At 42.8% G+C, this 9,374-nt stretch overlaps 1 pseudogene; it reads left to right on the top strand.

Moving 5' to 3' along the window:
* Positions 1 to 1,155: 1,155 nt before the first annotated feature.
* LOC113890348 lies at positions 1,156 to 7,797 on the top strand (annotated as a pseudogene).
* The last annotated feature ends 1,577 nt before the right edge of the window (positions 7,798 to 9,374 follow it).

Genomic DNA, 9,374 nt, shown 5'->3' with positions numbered 1-9,374 from the left:
ACCTTTGACTGTGTGGATTGGAACAAACTGTGGATAATTTCTGAAAGAGATGGGAATGCTAGACCACCTTCCTGCCTCCTGAGAAATCTGTGTGCAGGTCAGGAAGCAACAGTTAGAACTGGACATGGAACAACAGACTGGTTCCAAATCAGGAAAGGAGTACGTCAAGGCTGTATATTGTCACCCTGCTTATTTAACTTCCATGAAGAGTACATAATGAGAAATGCTGGGCTGGATGAAGCACAGGCTGGAATCAAGATTGCCAGGAGAAATATCAACAACTTCAGATATGCAGATGACACCACCCTTATGGCAGAAAGTGAAGAAGAAGCCTCTTGATGAAAGTGAAAGAAAAGAGTGAAAAAATCAGCTTAAAACTCAACATTCAGAAAACTAAGATAATGGCGTCCAGTCCCATCACTTCATGGCAAATAGATGAGGAAACAGTGGAAACAGAGGCAGACTTTATTTTGGGGGGCTCCCAAATCACTGCAGATGGTGATTGCAGCCTTAAAATTAAAAGATGCTTGCTTCTTGGAAGAAAAGCTATGCCCAACCCAGACAGCATACTAAAAAGCAAAGATATTACTTTACCGACAAAGGTCCCTCTAGTCAAAGCTATGGTTTTTACAGTATTCATGTATGGATGTGAGAGTTGGACTATAAAGAAGTCTGAGTGCCAAGGAACTGATGCTTTTGAACTGTGGTATTGGAGAAGACTCTTGAGAGTCCCTTGGACTGCAGGGAGTCCAACCAGTCCATCCTAAAGGAAATCAGTCCTGAATGTTCATTGGAAGGACTGATGCTGAAACTAAAGCTCCAATAATTTGGTCACCTGATGCAAAGAACTGACTCGTTGGAAAAGACCCTGATGATGGGAAAGATTGAAGGCAGGAGGAGAAGGGGATGACAGAGGATGAGGTAGTTGGATGGCATCACCGACTCGAGGGACATGAGTTTGAGTAAGCTACGCGAGTTGGTGATGGACAGTGAAGCCTGGCTTGCTGCAGTCCATGGGATCACAAAGAGTCAGACATGACTGAGTGCCTGAACTGAATTTCTTTTTTTAATTACTTTGCCCAGGTATTTTATTTTTTAATTAATTTAATTGGAGGATACTTTACAATATCGTGATGGTTGTTGCCATACATCAACATGAATCAGTCACAGGTATGCTTGTGTCCCCCTTATCCTGAACCCCCTCCCTCCGCCCTTTCCACCCTATCCCTCTGGGTTATCCCAGAGCACTGGCTTAGGGTGCGCTGCTTTATGCATCAAACTTGAACTAGTCATCTGTTTTACATCTGGTAATGTATATGTTTCAATGGTATTCTCTCAGATCATCCCACCCTCGCCTTCTCCCAGTGAACCCAAAAGTTGTTCTTTACATCTATGTCTCCTTTCCTGCCCTGCATGTAGGATCGTTGGTACCATCTTTCTAAATTCCATATATATGCATTAATATACAGGATTTGTCTTTCTCTTTCTGACTTACTTCACTCTGTATAATAGGTTCCAGGTTCATCCACCTCATTAGATCTGACTCATGCATTCCTTTTCATTAGAACTGAGTTTTAAAAGCTAAAGAGAATTTCCTAAGAAGACAAGACAGTGAAAGACTTTCTAGGTATGGGCTTGGAAGAGGTGGGGTGAGAGAACATGGAATGTTTGGGGAATTATGAGGGGTTCACATGATTGAGGTGGAAAATGTGAGTAGTAGAAACCTGAAATTATTTTAATGTTTTTTCCTGAGGTAGTCAGAAAGGTATAGGGAGAAAGGGATCGGAGACTTCATTTCAACCTAATGTTTTTCCTATGATTCTAAGAGTTGTGACTCCAAAGCTTTTCTTTGTTTCTATTTAAAACCCTGCCACCCCATTTCTTCATAAAATCACAGCAATAGGATTAGAGGAAGATAAGACTATTTAATGTTCTATATTTACATCCAGTAGCATTTAAACTTCTGTCTTCCAATAAGAGTGCAACTCTGGGTAATGGACTGTGTGTCATAAATGTTATTTATGCCTCTTCATATGATTATCTGAAGACTACATATTAAGTCCAACCTTAATCCTTACTGGAATAGAGATTGATATGGTTCAACGAAGAGGTTATTTTACTTGGCATCAGACTCCAACATGCTAAGTCAAAGACCTATTCCAATACCCATCCCCTGCAATGCCTATGTGAAAATTAGAAAAAAGTACATCCTCTGGGTACATAAAAACCTACATTAGGTTTCAGTGGCTTGGAGAGTAGAGCAGGGTCTGAATTTCAGCTGCCATTTGTTTCCTGCCTCAGGCACCTTTGTGACATGAACAAAATGTGTGACTCTATGTTCTGGCCCCGCCTGGTTATTGGTGTTCTATTGTTAAATTCAGAACACAGCCTCTGGACACAGACCAGGGAAGTTAGTTTCTGTCCCCTTCTCCCCACATCTTTTAATTATAATATTTTGTGATTTACTGTTCAAACACTAAGCAAATCTTCCTCCTTCTGTCTTTATTTTTCTGTCTGAAAGCTCCAGAGACTGTTCCTTCCTATATGGAATACAGAGCTCCATTTGTCAGGAATAAGTTTGGCAAGCATAATACTCTATCCATACTTTTCATCTGACTCAGGAAAATGATGGGTTTTTTTAAGTTTTTTTTTTTTTTTTCAGTGCATAAATCGTTTTGAAACACTAATCCCAGAAATAAAAAGAAAGAGGGAGAGAAAACGTTGCCGACAACCCTGTCTCCTATCGTAATAACTGTTCTCATTTCTCCATATAACCTTGGTGACATTGTCTCCAAGTTCCTAAATTCCAAACTCTGTCCTCATGTGTGTCATTTTTTCATTGTTTTAATGAAAGAATACATTTCATCTTATTTTCTGTACTTTTTACTGAATAGTATTCAGATCAGATCAGATCAGTCGCTCAGTCGTGTCTGACTCTTTGCGACCCCTTGAACCGCAGCACGCCAGGCCTCCCTGTCCATCACCAACTCCCGGAGTTCACTCAGACTCACGTCCATCGAGTCAGTGATGCCATCCAGCCATCTCATCCTCTGTCGTCCCCTTCTCCTCCTGCCCCCAATCCCTCCCAGCATCAAAGTCTTTTCCAATGAATCAACTCTTTGCATGAGGTGGCCAAAGTACTGGAGTTTCAGCTTTAGCTTCCAAAGAAATCCCAGGGCTGATCTCCTTCAGAATGGACTGGTTGTATCTCCTTGTAGTCCAAGGGACTCTCAAGAGTCTTCTCCAACACCACAGTTCAAAAGCATCAATTCTTTGGCGTTCAGCCTTCTTCACAGTCCAACTCTCACATCCATACATGACCACAGGAAAAACCATAGCCTTGACTAGACGAACCTTTGTTGGCAAAGTAATATCTCTGCTTTTGAATATGCTATCTAGGTTGGTCATAACTTTCCTTCCAAGGAGTAAGCGTCTTTTAATTTCATGGCTGCAGTCACCATCTGCAGTGATTTTGGAGACCAGAAAAATAAAGTCTGCCACTGTTTCCACTGTTTCCCCATCTATTTCCCATGAAGTGGTGGGACCGGATGCCATGATCTTCGTTTTCTGAATGTTGAGCTTTAAGCCAACTTTTTCACTCTCCACTTTCACTTTCATATAGAGGCTTTTGAGTTCCTCTTCACTTTCTGCCATAAGGGTGGTGTCACCTGCATATCTGAGGTTATTGAGATTTCTCCCGGCAATCTTGATTCCAGCTTGTGTTTCTTCCAGTCCAGTGTTTCTCATGATGTACTCTGCATATAAGTTAAATAAACAGGGTGACAATATACAGCCTTGACGAACTCCTTTTCCTATTTGGAACCAGTCTGTTGTTCCATGTCCAGTTCTAACTGTTGCTTCCTGACCTGCATGCAAATTTCTCAAGAGGCAGATCAGGTGGTCTGGTATTCCCATCTCTTTCAGAATTTTCCACAGTTTATTGTGATCCACACAGTCAAAGGCTTTGGCATAGTCAATAAAGCAGAAATAGATGTTTTTCTGGAACTCTCTTGCTTTTTCTATTGGCCCCCCCAAATTTCATGTTTCATTCATGCATATATCCAACAAATTTTACACAGTTCTTATAACTTGCCAGGCTCTATTTTAGATGACAAGGATTCAGTAACTAATATGCCAAAATCTTTATCCTGTGGATTTAATTCTAGTTAAAGAGACATACAACCAACAATGCATATATAGCGAAATGTCAGGTGCTATAAAGCAAATTAAAGCAAGGCAAAGGAATAGAGAACAATGTTGTAGGGAGTGACCATTTTAGAAAATGCCTCTTGCAGTAGATACACAATTACTTAATACTGATATCAAATTCAAACATTTAGATCATTGTTTCTGAGATTGCCTATCAGTGACATACATATTTATTTTTTTATTAAAAGTTTCCTTTAGCATAAAACTCTGAAAGAGGACTACTAGCAGTTTTAGCTCCTGGTTTTTCCTAAAGATTATAATCACCACAATTCACATGTCAGAGGGCAAAATGTTAGCAAGAGAGAACTCTAGGAAGATGGCAAAGTAGAAAGCACCCAGGATTCTATCTCCCCACCTGCCAACAACTGCACTAGCAGAATCTGCCTCATGTAACTATTTGCAACTCTGGAACCTATTGAAGACTTGCTGGCAACTTCCAGTGGAAGACTTGTTTCTGATCACAGAGGTGCAGACAAAGAGGCAGGCAGTTGCTGTACCGCCCACCCTGTCGCCAGCGCCTACCCAGACAACAAAATTCCAGGGGATTTAAAGGGCTCCCACTACTATTCTCCCTCTCTTTTTCTCTGATGGAACTGAAGAGAGCAATAGAAGGTTCGACTCTGGGATTTATTTCGGGGTTTGAAATTTTCTCGAGTCGGCCATAAGGGAAAAAGAAACAAGCCACAACAATATCTGAACCCTTGAAAAGATCCCAAGAGAAAGGGGGAAGGGAAAACAACAGCCACCAGCCCAACCACCTGTGTCTTCTGCCCCTTCCCACCTATCCCGCCCACCCTACCAGCCCACACTGCCTGGTACTTGAAATCTGTGGCTAAAGGACCATTACCACATAACTTCAAAAATAATTACCCAACTTTCCTTCCAAAACCCACCCAAATTCACTCATTCAGCACTTACTTTTTTGAATCCACTCAGAACTTTTTTTCTATGAGCCCCCTCCCTAAATGGAGTTGGGGAGGGGTGAATGCATGCTGAGTTGGCCTTTATTTTTTTTAAGAGACTTTTTGATCCAATGAGGCCCCCCCAAATAACTGAACTTTGGGTTCTGATTGGTTGTTTTATTTATTTTTTCCCTCCAAAAGTTTAACCTCCTCCCCACCTGAGCCTGATAAAACCTTGATCATAGGTTTGGGTTCCATAGGCCTCAAAGAGAGTCCTTAAACTTGAGGATGCTGGATAGCTTCCTTAACTGAGATGGGGAACTCAAGAATATGGATGAGATTTCAAAGATATTCAGTCTGATGAAGGAAGCATGAGAGATGGTGAGTCACCGCACTTATCTGAACATTCTGCTGCAGACTCATTCACCAGAAATATTGGTCAAGTTTATTGATGCTGGTAGTTACAAGTTTCTTAACAATTCGCTGACAAATTAAAAAACAACCAACAACATTCCCCTCTTGCAGCAAATTCTACTGACCCTGCAGCATCTCCACTCACTGCAGACCATCTCAAGCAGAACAACACAGCCAAACTGGTGAAGCAACGGAGCACGTCAAGTGAGAATGAAGAGCTCTGGAAATTGGCCTCAGTCCTTATCAGCAACTAGATGACCGTCATCCACTCCCAGAGCAGTACACCACCCAGCCTGCCGAGAAAGATAAAAGAAACAGAAAGAAGAGGGAAAGAGTTAAACCACCCCTCCTGAGCAACCGGTAATAGAAGTGAAGGCTGAGCTCAGGCTCAGGAGGCCCCAGAGAAGAAGAGGGAGAAGTCTAAGTCTCTTATAACCCCAGTGCCCAGTCTCACACCAAGTTCCACTGGACTAGAGCTGGAGACCCCCATCTTTGGTGACTGTGAAGAATACCAGTGTAGTGGTGGTTTCTGACAAGTACAACCTTAAACCCGTCCCCCTCAAGTGTCAACACAACACCCAATGCCACCAAAGAGATCTAAGTGAAGATAATCCTGCCACAGCCAATGGAAAGCCTGGGCTTTCTGGATGTGCTCAATTCATCTTCTGTTCCAGGCATTAAAATCAAGAAGAAGGTGCTGTCACCCACAGCTGCCAAGTCAAGCCCATTTGAAGGGAAAATAAGCACAGAACCAAGCACAGCTGAAACTTCTTCCCCGGAGCCAGTCAGCACCTCCTTCTGAGGTTATGGACACAGAAGGTCCAGAGCCCCCAGTTTCCCCTGCTGAAGTCCCAGAGCTCACGGATACCACTGCTTTGGAGCCAGGAACTCTGGATGCAAAGCCAGTTGAGAGTACCAGAGATCCTAGTCAGCTGACTCGGAAAGGCAGGAAGAGGAAAGCTGTGATGTGGCTAGAGGGCAAACTGGGCGAGTATTTGTTTTGAACTGGATGGAACTGATGAGCAAATGTGAGTAAGATCAAGGACTTTGGCAGGTCAGCTAAGTGAGAGATACCATCAGAATGAACACATGTTTGAGATAGGCTGGCATCTGAGCCACAACACCGTGGAGGAGAAGGTGCCCTGGACGCGCACCAGGGCCCTGGTGCTGCTTTCGCCTCTCGTTATCCCTGGAAGCAACAGGAGGTACATCCAGGCTGAGGAGGAGAAGGGGATCTTTCGGGAGCTCTTCCTGAACAAGGAAAGTCCTCATGAGCCTGATGAGCCTTAGGAGCCTATTCCCCCCACCCAAACTCGTCACCCTAGATGTGGATTGTTCCATGGATGAGACCCTAGAGCCTAAGAGGCCTGTGGTTCACCTGATGGGGAAGGCAGTTTGAAGTTGCCTCCTATTATGGCCAATTTTATTGGAAGCACAGGTGCCGGGAAGAGTCCCCAGGACCCTAGAGCAGGAGGCATCAGTTTGCAGGAGAGCCTCTCCTCCATCATGGATAGACCTAACAGTTGGCCCTCACAGGAAGGCCAAAGCAACCAGACTATTCAGACAAGATCAAGCAGATGCTGGTGCCACCTGGATTCAGGCCTGGTCCAATAGCCAGTGGTTTCTTACTGGAAGGCCCTGAGGGGCCCAAGGGCATGCAGCACTTCCTCCGTGAACCTGGGAAACCTATGCCAGATCCCCATGGAGGACTGGGGTGTCCTGTTAGCCCAGAGGGTCCACGTCTGCTGTGTCCCCCACCCTCTTCCAGGGAGGGGGTGGCGATCCCTCCTGGGATGGCCCATGTGACGCCATGCAGGGTGACCTGGTGTAGGGGGATCAGCATCAGGTCCTGGACCATACCATAGAGGCCATGGTGGCCAAGGAGGAAATGAACCTTCTCTTCCTCCAGTCTGAGGGGCCAGAAAAGGTCACTCTGAAGGAGGACTCCCAAATGGAGGAGGGGACCCTGGTGGGGGTATGGTTGGAGATGGTGGGAATCATCTCCACAAAGGCCCTGGCAGTGGCATGGGGGTGAAGGCAGTGGACATTGCACCCATGAAGGCCCTGGTGGAGGAATGGATGCTGGTGGTAGACATTGGCCCCATGAAGGCTTTGGACATGGGGGACAGACCCCATGGCCACCAGCTTCATGATGGCCATAACCATTGAGGGCCACGCCCTCATGAACACCATAGCCATGATGGCCCTGGCCATGGGAGGAATGTGGGGCCACTGAGGGCATGATGGAGGCCACAGCCATGGAGGAGACTGAAAACTTTTCCCCTAAGATCAGGAACAAGGTAAGGTTGGATGCCCACTTTCACCACTTCTATTCAACATAGTACTGGAAGTTGTAGCCAGAGCAAGTAGGCAAGAAAAAGAAATTGAAACCAATTTTCAATTGGATTTGGATTGAAACCAAATCCAATCCTTTCCAGATTGAAAAGGATGAAATAAAAATATCTCTATTTGCAGACGGTATAATCTTATATGTAGAAAATACTAAAGATTCCACAAAAAAGTCTGTTAGAACTAATTAATTAATTCAGCAAAAAAATCAGGATACAAAATCAACACAAAAGTCAGTTGCATTTCTATACAATAAGAATGAGCAATTTGAAAAGGAAATTATAAAAACAATCCTCTTACTATAGCATCAAAAAGAATAAAATACTTAAGAATTAACAGGATGTTAAGTGCAATGAAAACTAAAATATTGCTGAAAGAAATTTAATAAGACACAAATAAATGGAAACACCTCATATTTATGGAAGTGTTAATATTGTTAAAAAATGACAATATTGCCCAAAACAATTTACAGATTCAATGTGATCCCTACCAAAACACCAACTACATTTTTTTTTTTGCAATATGAAAAAGCATACTAAAATTCACATGTCATCTCAAGGGACCCCACGAAGTCAAAACAATTTTGAAAAAGAACAAAACTGGAAGACTCACACTTCTTGATTTCAAAACTTACTACAAAGTTACAGTAATCAAAATAGTGTGATACTGGCATAAATACAGACATAAAGATCAATGGAATAGAATATAGAGCCCAGAAATAAACTATAACATATATGTCAAGTGATTTTTGACAAAAGTCTCTAGACCACTCAGTGGGGAAAGAACAAGCTTCTCAACAAATGATTCTGGGGAAAATGGACATACATATGCAAAATAATGGAGTTAGACCTTCAGCTAACGTCATATAAAAAAAAAAAAAATTCCTCATGGATCAAGGGCCTAAATGTAAGACCTAAAACAATAAACTCTTAGAAGAACATAGGACAAAAGCTTCATGACATTGAACTTGGAAATGATTTCCTGTCTATGACATTAAGAACATAAATAACAAAAGAAAAATTAGACAACACCTCATGAAAATTTTAAAACTGTATGCCTCAAAAGTCACTATAACAGAGTAAAAAGGAAAACAACAGAATAGGAGAATATATTGGCAAATCATTTATCTTTAAGACATTAACATACAAAGTATATAGAGAACTTTTAAAGCTCAACAATAAAAAAGCAACCTGATTCAAAAATAGGCAAAGTATGTGAATAGATATTACTCCTAAGAAGATATACAAATAGCCAAGAAGCACATGAAAAGATGTTCTGCATCACTGATTGTTGCTGCTGCTGCTGCTGCTAAGTCACTTCAGTTGTATCCAACTCTGTGCGACCCCATAGACGGCAGCCCAACAGGCTACCCTGTCCCTGGGATTCTCCAGGCAAGAACACTGGAGTGGGTTGCCATTTCCTTCTCCAATGCACGAAAGTGAAAAGTGAAAGTGAAGTTGCTCAGTCGTGCCTGACTCTTCGATACCCCATGGAATGCAG

Source organism: Bos indicus x Bos taurus, chromosome 3 (assembly GCF_003369695.1).
Source record: "Bos indicus x Bos taurus breed Angus x Brahman F1 hybrid chromosome 3, Bos_hybrid_MaternalHap_v2.0, whole genome shotgun sequence".
NCBI lineage: Eukaryota > Metazoa > Chordata > Mammalia > Artiodactyla > Bovidae > Bos > Bos indicus x Bos taurus.
Note: the sequence above shows the minus strand (reverse complement) of the source record. Positions and strands in the feature narration are given on the sequence as shown.